Genomic DNA, 19946 nt, shown 5'->3' on the forward strand with positions numbered 1-19946 from the left:
TAAGCCGTACTGGAAAGTGCTGAACTAGATGAGCCCTTCACAGTTGCTGAGCAGCGGTGCATAATCTCACTTGAAATACGATCAGAGAAGGAATGAAGTTTCCAACAAACCACTCAGAAAACATGAAACCGTAACGCTTTTAAAATTCCTGATATGCAGGGCGTTACGGCAATAAATGAGCGCCTCCAAAACTTTTTCCTCTTCAAACGGCTCCGCCACTCGGGCTCAACCTTACTACTAAGTTCGCATTTTGTGGTGTTTTGTTTAACCCAAAAACGGCAGCGGCACTCGCCTGCTCGTTTAGAAAATAAATAGAAACGATTTTCGCCTACAAGATAGCGGCGGCTTTTTTGGACGTTTATGACCTACTTGAAACAGCGGTGCCACCTGCGTTACAACGTAACACGCGATGCCAGTTCGCAGATGGAAGAGACAAATTGGGCGGTAGATTAAAAAAAATATTTTTCTGTCGCTGATAAATGATGGCAAGAAACGGTTCCGTAAGAGTTCATGCGAACCAAAACAAACATTTCCACGGTTTCATCGCTATTAATACCAATAAACGTTGCGGTTTTTTTTTTTTTTTTTCATGTGCTTTCTGATTGTCTGTCGTCTGCTGTACCACATTACCGAACTCTCCGAAATCAAACCCCCAATTCCTTCTTCGTATATCTGGTTTCTTTTTATTTTGCTTTTGCGAGTACGTGCGTGTCTGAGCTTGTAGCGTGTCTGAGACCTTTCGCTGCAGACGAACAGGCAGCCTGGTGTTTGGTCTGCCGCCTCATTTGGCTGTTTTTTTCTTGCGAACTGGCATCGTTCGCTCCAAGTGCTGCACGTGTCGTTGGCGATCGAAGTTGGCTATGAATGTTCTAACACGGCCCCCACTCTCCCACAGGCGAAATAACTTTTGGCATAGCATTCTTCGCCGACTAGTACCCCAGCAGCCATAACCGTGTAACACATTACATTTCCGCAAAAATGTAGAATTGCCTAAAAAAACTCTTGTAATCGTTGTAATAGCGTAAGTGGGGGTAATTGTCCGGAGGTAATTTTGAAAAACTGGAATAAACGAAATATAGAAAAAATTTAAATTTTCATAGAGATGGTTTGATAAAATCCAGAATCTGCGCCATACATCTCCCACCAAATCCCAAAGCTAAACAAAAAAGGTCCGCAAGAAAACGTAAAAAACACGAATTAGAAAGTGGCCGAAATGGAAAAAAAACCGTGTAGCACCCTGAATTTCCACAAAAATGCAGATATGGGGAAAAAAAAAACACCTGTAATCGTTATAATAGCGTAAATGGAGATAATAATTGGCAACGAATTTAAAAAAAAACCCGAAATAAAGAAAATAAAAAAATCGAATTTCCGCAAAAACGATCTCACAATATCAAAAATATGCAGCTTATATATCTCCCCCCCTCAAACCCAATCATAAAAAGAATGTCCGCGAAGAACGTTCAACATAAGAATAAAACAATGGAGAAAATGGCGCGAAACCACGTAACGCCCTCAATTTCCACAGAAATGCATATTTACTAAAGAACGCCCGCAAAAGAGCGTCGGAAATACAAAAATAGCGTAAACGGGCCAACTCAGCAGTACACGTTCCTTCATCGAAAAAAAATCAATAAGTAGCAAAGTAAAGGATCTTGGTCGCTGTAATGGCATACATTTGCACAACTGGCGAAAAGAAACAAAACACTCAAGAAGAATATAACAATCCAGCGTCTTTTGCTACTCACAGCCATATTTTCCTCAAAAAACCTCACACTCTGGGCAAGCGGCATAAGAACGCTATGCATCTTTTAGATAATTCTCTGAATTTCTACAGATATTTTATTTACTTTCTAAAAAAAGCTTGCCACTACCGTTGTTGTTCTTGGTGCTAAACGAAAAAAATCACACAATTGGAATTTTGTATGGAGTTAGAGTCCGAATGTAAGAGTGTTTTGCTCAGAAAAAAATTCGTAAAGACGCTCATGTATTGCCGTAACACCCTGTTCGTCAATCTACAACGGCATAATGTAATTCCCCCAACCTTCCCTTCCCCCCCCCCCCCCCCCATTTTTTTTTCTTGTGAGCGGAAGCATGCGGAAGTACGCGGTGGTCAACCTCATACACAAATTCTGCAAATGCCTACACGCTAACAGTCTGTGACTATGTCGGTCACCTAAAAATACTGAACACGAGGTTAACAGCCTCCTCGTCCCACTTATTCAAGACAACAAGTATACCTCTTACAAACAATGGCACTTAAAGGATCCTCACAAGTGTCAGTTATATCCCCTGTACTGTTCAATACGGCCATAAAAATTTTACCACCCCTGCTGCAGCAGATTCCACGCTTCCAACAAGCTGCAGCAGATTCCAGATTCCAACAAGCAATATACGCCGATGACCTGCCTCCTGGTTCCCGGATTCACGGGAAATCAAACATACACCTTTCGAGAAGCGATCCTAACAAGCCAAAGATACCTACGACGTCGTGGATACAAAGATACCTTTATAAAACCTTCCTCTAAATTTTATGTGAACAGACCCATAAAAAATGCTTAACCAATACTGGACCCTAAGCCCTACACTAACGGCAAATCTGTCCCCCAACGTCCCCCATCTCAAAATTCGGTCACACCGTTTAGAGCAGAAAAATAAAAATACGCGTTGTTTCTTACTATTAAGTTTCACATATTTACATCCGCATTAGTGGCGGATTCAAAGAGTGGGGGGGCGATGGGGCAGCCGCCCCCTACACGACCTTCTCGATTTTAAAGCACATGTGTGCATCCTTCTTCTCTGGGCCGGTGGCGGCTGGGCCGACGAGCGAGGTACCGGTGCGATTTTATTAGTAACTTTCCGCAGCACTTGATAAATGCCAGTGTAACTATAGGAAGGCGCTTAGTACACAGGTCCACGTGCTGCCCGGTTGGCCACAAACCCACAGACGTCACGATGGCGCTGATCATAGAGTCGTTGCAATAAGCCTGGGATGCCGTTAGGCGAATACGGGCATTTTTTTGTTCCACATCGACCCTCGCAATGGCATAACGGTCAAGTACACTGTGAGGAGCCGCAACCATCTGGACCAGAGTGGCCCTTGTATGCGGATGTCACATTGGGCAAAAGAACTTTCTAATCAGGGCGGTCTCGAAAACATGCATGAAGAACACGTGCGTATGGCCGGGTTTGACTCATTCGCTTGGTAAGCCATTGACACAGGGGTTGTACGCGTCAGCCAGTTCATTTTTTGTAAAGCAAGAGCGGAGAATGTCGCCGATTACCTTTGACAGAAAGTCGCCGCCTGGGTCACTAAGCAGTCGTTTGTGAACAAGAATAAGGCCGCAATGGAGAAAGTCCGCCACATCAGTAGCGTAGCTAGTTTGGAGCGCTCGCGTGATAGCGTATCAAGTGGCATAATCTGTGGCGACCACGACCCACTTGTGGCCTGAGGAAAAGGTATGTCAAGGATGTCGAGATCAAGTAACCTCCTTAGCCGAGACCAACGCTAAAAAATAATTCCTCCTGAACATCCATGGGTGATTGAAGAGGACCAGTAGGGTCCAAATTACGCTTTCCCGACGTTGTCACGTAGTTCAAGCAGTAAGATAGCGCTCCACAGAGCGATATAAACGTAACACAAATTAGATCTGACTGTCCACTAACGTGTGCTTGTGTCACAGGAAAATGTACAGCTGTTGGGTGGTCATGAAGCTGTTCAAAAACAGCGGAACGCAGGTGCTTTGGCAGGACCGGCAGCACCTCATGGCCATAGAAACGAAAACGCTGATGGTGTAAGGTCATGTTTCAGCGCATAAAGTCGGCAGGATAGAATAAATCTGGCAGAAGAGAGGCTCTCGATGGAGTGAAGCAACGAGTCACCACGACATTGTTCAACTATGCGGGGCAAACCGGTGATATTGAATAGAACGACGTCATCGGTTTCAAAGGCGGCGTGATCAGATTTATCGGCGGGATAACGGAAGAGGCGACCTGCGTTTTGGTGCATTTGTCCACAGTTGTGAACAATCGACAACTTGTATTTATGAAGGCAGGGAATACATTAGTCGATATTTTTGCGTAACTGTCACTTTGGTAAAGCACATCTGCTTGGACAAACACAGCAGAAGTGTGATTGGCCTACCTGCTTCGTAAACGCAGTTGCAGCGTATGGCTGTCTGGGATGGCGGCGTTGCTTTGCCGGTGCTTCGAAATGCGAAAAACATTCTGGAGAAGGCTTGAATAACATCACGGATTACTTTCAGCAATTTCCCACTTCTGGCCTGCCTGAAAGCTGCAACTTCCCTTTCCGTGTAATCGCACAATCATTATCTATACTAAAAATTGTTTCTTTGTATTGTGTGATATACGTCCGCTATTTTGTGCAATACATTGGCAACTGATCGAGAGCCTTCCACGCGACAATAGGTCTCGCAATCGGTATTTCCCGGAGATTTTCTCGGAAGCAGACAGTGCAGTTGACCTTAGAATATCAGTTTTCCCCGAATACTTCTGACACAGAATTGACAACATTGTATTTGAAGTGGAGGATCTTCTTGGTCATGCTTGCAGGAGGTTTACTGCAATATTGGCTAGTATTGCGTCGTCTAAAAACCGTTTCCGGTAGTGCAGAACCCGCTTCCTCAAGTATAAAAATGTAGAAAATCCTTTCTACGCGCGCATGGACATATATGTGCGTGTGCGCGTGCGCGTGCGCGCATGTGTGCGCGTGCGTGCGTGTGTGTGTGCGTGTGTGTGCGTGCGTGTGTGCGCGCATGTGCGTGTGTGTGCGTGTGCATGTGTGTGTATATGTGTGCGTGTGAAAAAGAGTGAGTGAGTGAGTGAGTGAGTGAGTGAGTGAGTGAGTGAGTGAGTGAGTGAGTGAGTGAGTGAGTGAGTGAGTGAGTGAGTGAGTGAGTGAGTGAGTGAGTGATGGCGTACCTGGCAAGCATAATATAAATCGTTTCATGGGAAGCTTATTTGTCTTGGTTTCCATGAATTTTTCACGTCTGCAAACAAAAACTCCTCAGGCTCCCCGTCCTTTTGAAGCGCGAGGCTTTCTTTAGTGCGAAGCGTTGGAATACTAACGTGCCGGTGTCTATGCTATTGGCCACGGTCACAATCAAAATCACATGACATAAACCATTCAACAGTAATTCAGGCGCCCATGTCTCATCGCTTGGATGCATTTTAAGTAGATAAGTTATTAACAGGCACCATTTGCAAGGTGAAAGCAGGATGTAGACCTCAAGCTTACACGTTTTTTTCCTTGGATACGCATTTTTCAGTAAGATTATTTATCAATAGGCACCATTTTCAAGGTACGCAGGGTCAAAATGTGTATGCGTGTATGTTCGCATATTTCTTAGGGACGAGAGCCGTCAACGCTCAACAGAAATAAAATTTGGTCGTACCATTCACCTGATTTTGGTGTCCTTTCAATGTGGTATGCTAAAAAAAATTGGCTCCAACCTACGTTGTGAACGTGGTTCGACTGCAAAGCTGAAAAACGACACCCACTACGATTACCCATGCGGCGTCACTTGATTTCACACACGTGGCGTCCGCTCACTGCAACCACCCATAGAGGTCTTGGCCTCCCTGTCTCACTCCTTTCTTGATGAATTGAAAGGAGGTTTGTCCAATGCTATTCAAATTTGCCGCCTTCGCAGTGCTCGCGCGCCCCCTGCCTGAACAGTGCAAGCGTAATCCTGTTCTTTTTAAAGCAAAGCTTTCTACCTCTACCAGCCAACGGTTCTTTCGTGGCGTGTGGGACAACAAACTCCCAACGCGGCGAAGGCGGCGGCGGGGGGGGGGGGGGGGGGGGCGAGAGGGGGGCGGAGGGTGTTACCCACGGAGCACACTGTAGATGGCGCGGCGAATTTACCCGGCGTTCCCCGCGCGGAAGTGCCTGCTCGCCTGCATCGGCGTAGGCGGTACGGCTTTGTCGTCTGCTTTAGCGACGGTTGTTTTGGGCCTGTTTTGGCGCAGCTTCGCGTCAGTTGCGCGCTGTCTTTGCACGGCTTGATTAACTTGTTCGATATCACTTCGTCGAACGGCAAAACATCGTCGTACGACATAGTTGTCGTACGGCAAAACTACGTTAAGAACTGGTTCGAAGGGCGGGCAAACAAAATATAAAAACCACATACAGACATCTGGCCGCTAGAGAAACGCTGCCTTTTGCGCACTGTTTGCCACGAATGAGACTCCATTTTCTAAATTGATGAATACCAATGCGGTTGTATTGTAAGAGGTATTACAAAATTCGAAAGTAGGAACTGGTTCTGATAAAAAGCGATTATAAAAGATCGCTCAGCTTTCTCGCAATTCTCGAACGTGCTAAACAAATTAGTTTAAAGGGGCCCTGAAAGGTGTTTTGAGCACACTAAATGAAGTAGCGCAATCGTTAGATTGGGTCGTCAACGTCATCTGTGCCAAGTATTAATCTTTTACGCGCAGCGGAAAGCTCACACTTTTGTTGCAAAGTTTGTCGCTTTTTCCTCACCTTTCCCTTCGTGTTTTTGGACGCCGCCATCTTCACATGTCTACATCATCGATTCCCAGATGTTCGTCATGAGCTAGACATCCTGCTATTGGGCGGCTTTTTCACGCACTTCCTCTTGTAAAGAGATTTTTTTTTGACGAACTCTTGACGTGTTACAAGTATTTGGCCACGGAGTTTCTGTAGAGAGTTTGACGAGTGATTTTCTGTAGAACTTCTGATGTACCTTTTCCAGCCTTTTTGAGTAGATTTATGTGTACTTCTTGGTGCACTTCTATGGTTTAATGACATCTTACGTACTTCATGACGTATTCTTACAGAGCTTCATTTATTTCTGCGTACTTCCTGACGTGTTCTTGCCATTTTTGTTAGGCGTTTCTTGAACGACGTGAATATTTTATGCCATAGCAAAATGATACACAATTACACATCATTTTACGCTTTGCTGCAAGTAAGTGTTTTTAGGCAAAATACGGTCATTTTTGGCAGTGTCACGTGATGTAAATCGGCAGCAGTAATAGTCACACATAAATTTAGTCAGACAGCGATTGCTAGTTGAAAGGCCTACCACTCAAAGCTGCTGAAATATATAAGCAGAGACAAAACTCAGCGACTCACGACCGATTTAATTTTGAGACATAACTCTGCGGCTGACTGAGCCTTGATTTCCCGTGACACTAGGGACAAGAAGGTCGCCTTGATTAGCTGCTGTGGCACAGCAAACTTGACGCATGTACCGGCTGGAAAGAAAGAAAAGGCAAGCTGATATCAGAATACGACATATCAAACATAACATTTTTTAAATATCCTTTTTTTTGGCTATGTTCTGTACTTCGTTCGACTCTCTTCGATGTCGATATTATGCCCATTCTTTATTTCCTTAAACCCTATTCTGATGATAAATTCTTAGCAAGAATACACTAATTCTCATCTGAGTGCTTGTGTCATTGCTTGAATTTCTTTAAGGCTGCATGTGTGCTAAAATATTTTACATGAACCGTACCAGCAGTGGTAGTAATTCAGAAAGATTTTGCTCACATATACATGATCTTCTCTCACTATAAAAAGCCCCCTCATGTCACTAGACGTTTAGCACCAGCGAAAATGACTGAAAGCTAAAAGTCGTCTGAATTCCCAGAATGCCAGGTTACTAGGCAAAAAAAAAAGCTATGCAATAAAAGCACCAATGACGGGTTCACTTATCAGGAATGTTTGGAACACCAAATAGCTTGTGTGCCTGTATACACAGGACACCTAAGCGGTTGTCATTCCCATTCTGTGCCTATGTCTGCTGTCACGTGTTGTGAATTTTAAGTAGCTGGTACACATGAGAAGCCCAACAGCATGTTTTAGGCAATATAGATATCCACAGGACCACTGCTGTACGAGGGAGGCTCCCTAACTCTAAAAAGTACTGATCATCATTTTGTTGTAAGCAGCTATTCTGCAGCTTCGATCCCTGCGCTCTCTCAATTACCATCAGCTATTTTGCAATGCCTTTTCAATGCCTCGGAGTTTTTTTCAGCTTTCGAATTCATTCATTGCTGAGAAGTGTGGATCCCCCACTTATTCTTTTGATGGACCAGAAAAATTCCAAAATACTAGCCACGTTAAAAACCACTGTTCTGAATGATGCACAGGGCACAAGTTGTCATAACTGATGAAAAATTTATGCTAAGATGTCAGCTAATTTTAACGCATAGTATACTATGGCTAGCAACGCGTAATGTTGTAGGGCTTCGTACAAACTTTCGTTCATGGTTTTTGTACCACAGCAGCTTTTTCCAGTGCGAAAAACCACTAATGCCATGATGGGCATTCCATAATACTTAGCCCGAAGACGAAGTATATATAAGCAAAACTCTTCCAACCTACTACCACTGGTTGCGTGGTTCATGTCAACACTGCTTAGTGCGCTGGCAAGTCGGCCTTGGGCAGATATATGGGAAAACACAAATGCATAAAGAAAAGTTGCAGACCTTCGACGAAAAAATAATGCAGATTAACTAACTGTTGAGAAGAGGAGAGATAAAGCGGCACAAAAAAAGACCCGGCCTCGTGCTGCCATAAAGGGTGCCAAATACAACAAAAATAAAACGGTGAGGACGCGGTCTGTGTCGGGAGACGCGAGCCAAAGCAGAGCAAAAATAAGCGATGGGGTGAACTATTTTGTCATGAGCAGTGCAAACAAACCAATATATACAACTGTAGTAATGTTGGTAAATGATCATCTCCACAATGAAAAAAAATACAGCACAAAGTGAGAAGAAAACACAGGACAGGCTCCGAACTTCAACTAAGCTAAACTTATTGAAGTTACACAAAAATATGCAGCCAGTAGACTCACAAAAAACAAACTTTAACCCGACAAAAGCGCGAGTATTATTGGGTTAAATTTCTCGTTTTTGTATGCATGGTGGGTGTACATTTTTGTGCAACTCCAATAAGTTTATTTTAGTTCACATTCAGAGCTTGTCCCATGTTTCCTTTTCCCTCTGTCCTGTATGTTTTGTGCTAAGGATATAAACATGAGCAACTGCGTTTGGTTGTTTTATGCAAGTCAACTCGATGCGGTCAAAAGAAAAAAAAACGCAACGAAGACGAATAAACTACGATTGCTAAACACTACGTGAAAGTCTCTAGCAAGAAGTTCTGTCCAAAAAATTTTAAATAAGCATTGAACCAAGTATTTTAAAGCTGGAACTATGGAAACAGCTTACATGTATGTAGAGATCTGTCAAGGAAGTTTGAATGGTAACAGGTACGGATAACGCATGTGGTCATATTTATAGCTTTAACAGCAGCAAAAGGACAACAAAAGTTTTGTACAAGTAATCTTCCAAGTTCCAAATGTCCCCATCAACGTGCACAGCTAAGGATAATAGTCATCGTATAACAATTACAACCAACCAAACTTCGCATTCCGACAGAATATTCATCAGCCACCAATATGTACAGTCATGGACAATTTAAACACGAACCGCGGAGCGCACGACCGAAGGTACCGGTGCCGTCACCTGGTAGCGGCCGTCGAAAACGCACGGACATGCGCAGTTGAGATGGCGGGAACGAGGCTGCGTGTCCCACTGCGATCTGTTGCCCTCTGCTTGCTCGCATGCTTGCCTTGTCGCCATGCCGCAAGAGCGCTGAAAACAATTGTTAGCGATGCGGCGCGAGATAGTATCTGCGGCCACTGTGTGCTTGGATGACACGAGCGCCTGCTCCCCGTGTGTGCCGGCGTCGCATTGCCGACATAGTTTTGCGTATGGGGTGCAGTAACTTGCGCAAAAAACGAGGGACACTTGGGTCACGCCCAAACCATCCTCGGTGCTTCCCGCTTCGCAGATTTCTACAAGGACTAGGGTGCTTGCCAAAAAAAAACGAAAAAATCGCCCTCCAAATTGTTGTGCAAGGGCAACTGGCCTTGGAACAGTTGGACTTACCAACCTTCTTAATTGTTGTTAGTATTAGAATTCTGCCACTAATTTTCCCAGCTCACACAGTGCTTGCAATTAATGTATATTATTAATGTATGTAATGTTTGATTGACTGGGGGGGGGGGGGTTAACGCGCCGACGCAACGCAGGCGATGAGGCGCGCCGTAGTGGAGGGCTCCGGATTAATTTTGACCACCTGGGGATCTTTAACGTGCGCCGAAATCTCGTACGCACGGGCGTTTTTGCTTTTCGCTTTTCTGATGGAGGCGAAAAGCAAAAACGCCCGTCTGTACGAGATTTCGGCGCGACCAACACCTTCAGCTGCAGCGGCGGTAGTACTGTCAGTGCTTGCAGCGCTCTTGCGGCATGGCGACAAGGCAAGCATGCGAGTGAGCAGAGGGCTACATATCGCAGTGGGACACGCAGCCTCGTTCACGCCATCTCAACTGCGCATGTCCGTGCGTTTTCGATGGCCGCTGCCAGATGACGGCAACGGTACCTTCGGTCGTGCGCTCCGCGGTTCGTATTTGAATTGTCCATGACCGTACGTGAAATATTTCCCTTTCTCTACAGTTCACGCTCTTATTGGAGCAGCCAAACGTACACTGGCACTAAACATTCAGTACAAAGTGTTAACAATTTACTTTAAATACAATAGTCCAATCCCGTCAACCTTAATAAACAGAGCAATAAATCATTCAAGTAAATTTTGCGAAAAGCCATAACTTGCTTGAAAAAGTTTTCCAGCAAAAGATTATGCTACTAGGCAAATTGGCACTCGTAAAACATGACAACACAGCATGAAAACTTGACCTAAGCTCACGATTCTAAAAACACAGGACAAGAACAAGTGCTAATTCTCAGCTGTTCATCAACAAAAAGAATGTATATGTGCACCGAAAGATCGCACCGGTGCTCAAATGCTTCAATAATGCCAGGCATCTCGAACCAGCAACGCCTCTTTTCCTATGTGCATCTAAAAGAAGAAAAAAATGTGTGCGTAAAACCAATGTTTATTTTTCTGTCTCACGCAATGCATTAATGATATAGCCAAGGAACCAGGCATTGATGACTTGTGACAGGCGTAATTGCAATTTGGCCCACTTGCCCACATTTCCTCCCCTTTGTGGGGCGTGCAATTGTGACCAGCAATTCAGTGGGGCTAGGATTTTAGGGCAAAGCAGACACCAACCAGCCGGGAAGGTCACTAAAGCTTTTATGAACGGGTGCACAGCAGGGCACTACTGTTTAGTTCAATCTGTGAGAAGTTTTTTCATACATATGCCGAGGACTAGCAAGGTGCCTATGCATTGTCCATTTGGAGATGACGTCCGGAGTGTAGGCAGAGTCAGCGTAGACTTTAGTGCAGTGAAGACTTTATATGAACCATCTTCCCCTACACTTTTCCCATGTACCTCAACAGAGCCTATTGGCCTCCTCCTATAATAAAGTCATCCATTCCATTCCATTTCATGCATATTTAAGTTTTGTTATCTCTACTCGCATTGCTTGGGTTGACAAGAAGGTTGACCTGCCTTTATAAATTCAAATTGTGGGTTCTACGCGCGGAAGCGATATCTGGTCTATGAGGCGTGCAGTAGTGGAATTTTAGATTATTTTAAACCACCCAAGGATTTTTAACAAGCACCAAACTGCATACTCGAGCACTTTCGTTTTTTTTTTTTTTCATTCCAAAGTTAGCTACCATGGCTGAAAGAACCTCTATGAAATGGTTGGCATCATTCGAGGTTCAGCAGCACATTTGCATCTCCACAAATTTTCAGCATATACATACATTTGGTGTGCAATAAACAAACGAGCATCAGCTCGTATCTTGTGTTGTTTTGATCGTAAATCTACATGAAGCCTTTGCAGTGCTACGTTGAGTCGGAATAGATCCAATCGGCACAAATACAGTCACCAAAAACGGCACTCATATTAGACGGCTTAAACACCTTCTAAAGAATCCCCAGCCATAAAATGCAGAGTTCAGATTACTGAAATTCTGTTGTGCATGTAGCAGCAAGACAAGATCCATAAAAAATTGCGCCCACCTCCCCGCGAGGGGAACCCTGTGTAGATGCGATGCATCGTGGGGTTCACTTGGTGTTTCCGTTGGATTGATTCTGAAATCGCGCGAAACGTGTCGGGAACGCGTATGATTATTATGTTTTATGATTATTATTATGTTTTATTGGCCAATCTTGGTCAATCTCTCTAAGTGGTATGCTTGGGGCTTCGCTGTCGCAACGACCTTTACTCCATCATTGTTGCTGTAAGTGGGAGCTTCTTTTCTTTTATTGCAAGTGTTAATCATTGCCCCATCATGCGTTGTATCAGTAGCTTCTTGACGTAGTTTGAATGAGTCAAGGATATAAGGCGCGTTCGTAACATTTAATTCTGTCTCGGTTTTGTGGCGCTTTTTTGTCTTTATTTCCTTTTTTGTGGCGCAGTGGGAAGAGCACCATGTAACTCGCGTTCCGCCCACAGGCTCGTGGGATCGAAACCGGGCGCCGCTAACTATTATTTTTTTTTATAGTGTAGGGGGAGGGGTGCGGACGGACAACAACGCCGTATGGAGGGACAAGGCGAGTGAATGAGATGCAGTCGCATCTAAAACCGTTAAACAAATGTGCTCACCCACTTTTACATAGACTGACAAATAGTCGGTGATGCCCGATGAGGAAACAACCTCGGTCCTTGCAGTAGGTCACACCAGTAAGTCATTTTGAATGTAAGTTGCACCAGTCAGCAGCCTGCAACATGTATGGTATTAGCAAACGACAGGCCAGACACCAGAAGCAGACTGCCTTAAACCTGCGAAATCCCAAATGGTGCGTTACTCTGATCACCAAGGTGTATTGCACACTCTAAGCTAGAAAAGTCATTAAGCTGAAAATTCCATAAGTGACAGAAATTTAACAGCCATGTTTGAATATTTTTACTAGGTTCTGAATGGGCAATTTACGTTTGCGATGCTGCAATCAGAGTACGAAGCGCAACCAGCGCTGCTCATTCTACTGTACCAGAATTACGACATGCGTGTAGTTCTGACGTTACAAACAAATTCGGGTTCCATACACGTTGTTCATCCCAACATTTCATGACCACACTGAACGTCCCGAAAGATTAAACATTCAATCAAAACGCGAAAAAAAGCGTCCAGACGGCATTTTAATCTAGTACTGTACGCCCGGAAATCCCTTGTTTTATTGTTTTATTCTAATGCTACACGCACGGCAACCATTCAATTTATTGCACATGTTTTTATCCGTATATAATGACGAAAAAACGGCATAAACGAAACCAAAACCAAGCGTGCATAATATCCACCTACACACGATGTGGGTGTAATACATACATGCATTATATACGCACTCTCCAGTTTCCCTTCTTTCATTTGATATCAAAACATTCCGCTAGGAAAACAGGACAGGACACACACACTTCACCAAACACAGGGCTAGCAATTGCGCAATAATTGATTCTGCTTACCCACGCAGCAGCCCGGTACAAAAATCTACCGACAAATCTACGCAACGCACAAAGCGAGTCACTGAAAACGGTAGGGCTAACCGCTTACGCGGACCAAAGTTCGATAGCAACTCTGCTACGTTGACTACACGACAAGAAAACTAGGTTCACTAGTACTCACTTACCTTCACAACTTGGCAGTATTTCTTCATCCGGTAGACAAATCCATGGAAGTCAAATCACCGAAACTACGAAAGTTGAAGGCGTGAACACACCCATGCCGTCACCGGCTAGTAGCACGCGCATCAATACGGAGTGCAGTTAATCCGCAGGGTTGCCAGGTCGTCATAGTAAAAAGGCGCCGGAAATTTGTCCAAAGGAGCCAGAAAAGTCGCCACCTGTAGCTGAAAGTTTTGTTAGTCGCCAAAAAACCGCCATTGTTGGCAAGTGTATTCCTCGGTGGTTTTCTTAGAGAAAAAGCCAACAATTCTCGTAAAATCAGCACAAACGATCAACATTTCATTCATTTACATGGTACAGGCAAGCAGTGCGTCTTGATCATCTATATCGAAAATGAAAACATCGTGAACAAACCGAAGTTGACCAGAACAAAGTAAATGTCACGCCTGCATAAAAAGATAAGTTGCTAGCCATTAAAGAACCAATCGCGCAAGTAAACTATCTTTTATTGCTCCAATCTAATCTAAGTAGACTGGAGGGTTTTCTATTTAAAGTCGGAGGGTTTTCTATGGAGGGTTTTCTATTTAAAGTCGGCACTGACTCAGCAGGAACAATCGAACAAAACACCGAACATCACTGTGAAACCAATCAGCTACCTTATGTCACTGATAAATATCGTTGTTCACTTTTTCCGCCATATCTCGTGGCACTTGAAATTCAGCACGAGTCACACCTCTCATGCGTAGTGCAAACTTTATATATGGGGATTGCAACAAGCAGCTCGTGGCCCATTCTATTCCTCAAGCCCGTCTTCGTCAATGTGACGGCCCAAAATACACGTTCCGCTTCAGCATATCACAAGGGCAAGACCAGCAGATTCATTGCAGCTGCAGCGATGTCCTGCATGGGATTTGCACCCGACGGATCCTTAAATTTGTCCACAGTGGTCCAGAACTCAATGGCGGGCATGTCCGCGTTGACGCTTTCTACTTGTCGCAGGTATCTGACTTGTTCTTCGATGCGGCGATCTGAGCAAGAAAACAGGCTATTTGGTAGCGTTTTGAGTCCCTGCATAGCATGCGGTCCTATTTGTTTATCGCTCTCAATTTGCGGACTACTGACGTTGAGCTCGGAAGGCGTTTCTGCAAGTCGCACGAGCATGCTTTAATGAAAGCGGAGCACCGTCTTCGGGGCTGACGCGCATTCCTTGGAGATGCTCTAGAAAACTGCTTCTCAGATCAGCGTCATGTATGGCAAGAAAAATAGGCTCCATGTCCTTCGTGTCCACAGTCAACAGGCTGGAGTCGTCGTGGTGACGCAAACCGCATGGCTTCAGTGTCCGTCACAGGAGGCGCTTGAAAGGTTTTTGCAATTCTTCGAAAATTCCTAGTGGATCGACATCTTCCCCTTGGAAGAGGTTGTTTATCCTTCTCAATTCAACAAGTATCAATTCGAGAAACAAAAGATACGCACGGTTTCTCTCATCAGCGTACATTTCCTTTAGAAGGTGGGCAGCGTAGGTTTGAGATGCAAATTCAGATCTCAAAGGCCGTGCTTGATCCACCTGAGCTGGCTTCATGCGGCAGAAGTGCTCGCAGGAGTTGAAAACCAATTATGTACGTCAGGGTGGGAGGCCACGTTTTGAAGTTTTTGCATATTAAGCATCACTGTCAAAAGTAGCCACACAGTCGCCATGGCGCCAATCACAATTTTCGGGCACCAGGAGTCGCTAAAAGGGGCCAATATGGCGAGAAATCGCCAAACCTGGCAACCCTGGTCGAATGGTCGGGCTCGCCGCGCAGCGACTCTGATGTTCGTCCGAGGGAATAACTAGTTCCTGAAATGACACCCACCCTGATAAAAACGCGTTGTGAAATAGATGCCCAAGTCATTGGTAAATATAGATATTAGTTGCCCGTAAAATACCAGAAAAGCTTGAGCGTGTTTTTTTTTTTTTTAAGAGTAATTGTACCGCAATCTAGATTACGGAATTTCAGGGGCAACGGTGAAAATACAGCTGGCGTGGAGTTGCGGGTGCCGTAATTTTACGGTATTTTCTGAGGCCGCAACCACACGCAGCGTATTTTCCGCGCTTTCACGCGTCAACATCGCTCCGCGTTGATTGATTAATTGTGGGGTTTAACTCGCCGACGCAGCGAGGGCGATGAGGCGCGCCGTAGTGGAGGGCTGCGGGTTAATTTTAACCACCTGGAGATCTTTAACATATGCCGAAATCTCGTACACGCGGGCGTTTTTGTTTTTCGCCTCCATCAGAAAAGCGGCCGCCGCGGCCGGGAATCTATTCCGCGTCCTCATCGCGTTGACGGCGTCGGCAAAATGCATGGCGACGTCAGCGGACGCGGGAGCTACGCCGATGTCTAGGCTCGCCAGATATCAGCGTCGACGCAGCGCCAGAAAGCATCCGAAAACAGGCGGCATCGTCCGGATTCCATGTCCATCTCCTGGTTTGGGGTCATAACTTTCACAGAAAACAATCAATTTCTTTTTACCCTGCGGCAATCGGGTTCCTTGAGGCAAATTACAAGCTGTTTCTGTTGGAAAGTGCGCATTCCTTCGTGGCTATCTTGGCTTTCATCGGGGATATCGGAGGTTTACAGATGCTTTTTGTGAGTTAAATACGGGAGCCCTGGCTAGATCGCTTGTTGTGTTAGCATGATGGGCTTGTCGGCAAGATCGGTGCGTAACGAACAAAGTTTATCAACGGCAGAAATCGAACGCCGCATTCCATTCCATTGGCGGCTACCGTAGCTTGCATAGAGGGACCGATGATGCGCGATAGCTTTTCTTGGCTCAAATAAGAGAGATTTGGCTACATCCCTTGCAGAATTAGCGTAATTAGCCTCGCCTCCAAGATCTCTGCAGAAGAAACAAGCGGTATCACTGCCCAAATTTGTCAAATACGCCTCCCCCCCCCAATAAAAAAACCCACAATGCTCGTTGGCAACATCGGTTAGTATACCAAGTTCTGCATCAGGGCTGCACCTTCTTCCGCGCAGATACAGAAACTTCAGCTCTCTAAACTAGAGTGGCTACCCACAATTGAAGTATTGTTGGTAATGGAATATTGAAATCACCCCGTTTGACCAAGAAGGGCTGCAGTTCTATTGTTCGTATTGAGTGTTGAGTGCACACATCATCAGTTACGTGTGTTTTGTTTGTCATCCTGTCAGAGATGGTCATAAAGAAAAGGTGGCCGAGAGGTTCGGTATTGGTCTACTGTTCCTAGTGTCAATAGTTGGAATTCTCATACAAACTCGCTGTTTTTTTTTTTTTTTTCGGTGAGAGGTAGATAACTTTTTTTACCGGTCTAAACAAAGGGTACCAGGACACCTTGCCTTTTAATCTTCAAGTGAAGTTCGACTCTAACCTCAGTAGAAAGGCACCGCTGTAAATTTATTTTGCTCACGCTTTGAATTCACTAAGCACCTGTAAGTGACATCAAGGTAGCACATCATGTTATAATAATGAAGTAGGTTGTTCGAAGCTCAATTTTGTTCATGAAGCTGTGTTTTGTTCCGCTTTGACTGTAATAACTTGAAATACATTTTGCAGAATTTCAAAAATGGCCCGCAAGCATTCTTAGTAGCGAGTAGAGAAGGCAAGTGCATTTTGTATGGCAAATCGAGGGTGCTAATTACTGCATTTAAACAATCGAAAATAACTGCTCATAAACGATCAAAAAGAACTTAAAAATAATGGCAGCTAGAGTTCATTGAAACGTGTCCAGCAAAGCTCGTCGACGCAGCGGTTGACGCTGACTTCGCCTGTTCCATGCGTTTGCATGTGGTTGCGACTTCTCGCCTCTCCTGCGTGATGGTGCGGCGCCGCCGATCAACGCCGACGCTCGCGCGACGCGTGTATGTGTGTGTGCGCGCGTGTATCGTTTTGCCTGGATGGAAGGACGGCCGCTGGTACACACATGAATTATGACAACCGAAGGAATGACAAACAATAGAATTTCTGGGCAGCTGGCTTATAATTGAGTTAAAGTTCACAGAGTTTCTATGGAGAACTAACTGTAGAAATTCCAGAGTCTTCTTGGAGGCTTTGATGGGTGGAAGCTTAATGAACTTTTATGGTGAAGTCACAACAAAAATTCTACAGAGTCTTCATAGAGGCCCCAAGTTGTTTAAGTTCACAGAGCTTTTATAGAGAAGAGACTGTAGAAATTCTACAGAATATTTATATAAATGTTGAAGAGTCAGCAATTAATGAACTTTTATGGTAAAGTCGCACCAAAAATTATACATAGTCTTCGTAGAGGCCTTGAGTTGTTTAAGTTCACAGAGCTTCTATGGAGAAGTGACTGTACAAATTCTACAGAATATTTATAGAGGTGTTGAAGTGTTAGCTCTTAATGAATTTTTGTGGAGAAGTAGCGATAAAAATTTTGTACATTTTTATGGGCGCAACTCCATAAACCCAGAGTTCCTGATGAGTTTCTTGTGACTACATAAGATCTCCATAAAAACTCCTCAGACATTCGCAATCCATTTTTGGGAGGGCTGATTACTTCGCGCAAGAAAAACAATTTTACCCCCGAAAGCATATTTCTTGTTTTTTTTTAATTGCTTAATGTCTTCCCTGAAACACCCTGTATATGCGCGCATGTATGCATGTGTGTATGAATGCATATATATATATAAGTGTGTCCTAGCGTGCGCCCGTGAGCATACAGGTGCGTTGGAAAAAAATTGGCGAAGCTTGCCCTAGTGGTGCGAGGCCGGAGAAACAGCAGAGCTTGGGGGTCGACCTATCTTCTCCCCACACTGGCAGCGGATCCCAGGAGATAGGCAGCAGTCGGACCCCAGCAAAGCAAGGCCGATTTAAACGGCAATGTAAAGCAAATACCATTAAGGTGTGTACGGCGTTGTATTCAGTGTAGAAATCGTCGGCATGCGTTTCGTCGTCTGTAGGCGGCACCCGCCACGGTAGCTCAGTGGCTAAGGCGTTGCGCTGCTGAGCACGAGAACGCGGGTTCGATTCCCGGCCGCGGCGGCCGCTTTTCTAATGGAGGCGAAAAGCAAAAACGCCCGTGTGTACGAGATTTCGGCGCACGTTAAAGATGCCCAGGTGGTCCAAATCAATCCGGAGCCCTTTACTACGGCGCGCCTCATCGCCTGCGTTGCGTCGGCGCGTTAAACCCTACAATCAATCAATCTATCTATCTTCAGGCGGCACAGCCGTGCGGGGAAAATCCTCTTGTAGCACGTCCTCGCCTCGCTAGACTTCCATTTCTTCGTCAGCTGAACCGGTGGCCGCCTGGACGTGTGGACTGTGAAAGGACAGCTTAACAGATTCGTCGCCACCATCTTCGGCGCGGCGGACCCGTGGCGCGCCGGCCTTTACACGACGACGACGATGACGAAGGCGGCAGCTCCGCACATGGCGCACGCTCACGTGCAGTCGGTACTTTTTTTGCTAAATCCTCTGCGCTAAGATCGCCACTGTGCCTGTTTTTTCTGGGTATTTTTTTTGAACGCTAACACACCAAGCTCAAGCTTAAACAGCTTTGCTGTTAAAATTTTACGTCACCTAGCCCTCCCTATGCTGTAGCGATTGCGGAAGAATTAAAATTAAACTTTGGAACGAATACGCCTGTGTTTGGTGCGCTGCCATCTTTCACAGCTGCTGCTGATTCTGACGGTTGGGTGTGTATCGCTGCATACACCGCACTGATGAAAATTTCGGAACACGCGTCGCGTGGAAAGCAAGGCGTCGATTCAACGCGCGATAATGGCATAGCGGCTACAGTGGCACGTGTCTAGTATTGCACATGTGTGCTGTCATTATTATTATTATTATTATTATCATCATAATAATAATCATTCTTTTCCGCCAGCGACGTTTCCGTCCTCTTTTGGTTATATGGCTAAGTGTCTTAATAAATCGCCCTTGTTTGTCCTACATATGCTCTATTAGTGGGAACGTGGTTCGCTACTCTCCTAATTGGTACACGGGTAATTACCATACTCAGATTTTTGTTCTGTTGCACTGAGAAAACACATTACCAAGTCGAAAGCCACAAACCTTAGGGTGCGCCTTCAGCGTTCTGGGACCATTGAGCTGTGTTGGGTTCAGGGGTTTCGGTCTCGGGACCCTGTTCCTATTGCAGCCAGCGAAAAAAATCATCCAGTTTTCTTTTCAACTCAATTAGCTACTCTAATAAAAAGACTTTCTCAGAAGAATGTTACGCTATTCGGCGCATTTATTAACGTCTTTTGTCTTTGAGCCGTCCGGCATTCTCTGTGTCTTGCATCAGCCATTTTGTATGCCATGGACGCCAAGAATTGTGAGCATAGCTAAGTATGCTGTCGCGTTAAGAAAGA

At 45.0% G+C, this 19946-nt stretch overlaps 1 protein-coding gene across 6 annotated transcripts in view; it reads right to left on the reverse strand.

Moving 5' to 3' along the window:
* The window catches only part of LOC144145407 (monocarboxylate transporter 6-like), a 45875-nt gene that overhangs the window by 23709 nt on the left and 2220 nt on the right, over window positions 1-19946 (reverse strand). Inside the window, exons 1-2 of one of the 6 annotated variants that reach the window (XM_077677003.1) lie at window positions 13602-13760; window positions 12587-12698 (exon numbers count right to left, since the gene is read on the reverse strand). The exons of 2 other annotated variants lie outside the window; for them this stretch is intronic. The gene's annotated coding sequence lies outside the window, so the exon portion shown is untranslated. Of the gene's footprint in view, window positions 1-12582; window positions 12699-13601; window positions 13761-19647; window positions 19724-19946 lie in introns of those variants that run through there. 3 more of the 6 variants (XM_077677002.1, XM_077677004.1, XM_077677005.1) reach the window with 3 other exon arrangements.

Source organism: Haemaphysalis longicornis, unplaced genomic scaffold, assembly GCF_048455015.1.
Source record: "Haemaphysalis longicornis isolate Haplotype H1 unplaced genomic scaffold, Haemaphysalis longicornis Haplotype H1 scaffold_7, whole genome shotgun sequence".
In the NCBI taxonomy this organism is placed as follows: domain Eukaryota; kingdom Metazoa; phylum Arthropoda; class Arachnida; order Ixodida; family Ixodidae; genus Haemaphysalis; species Haemaphysalis longicornis.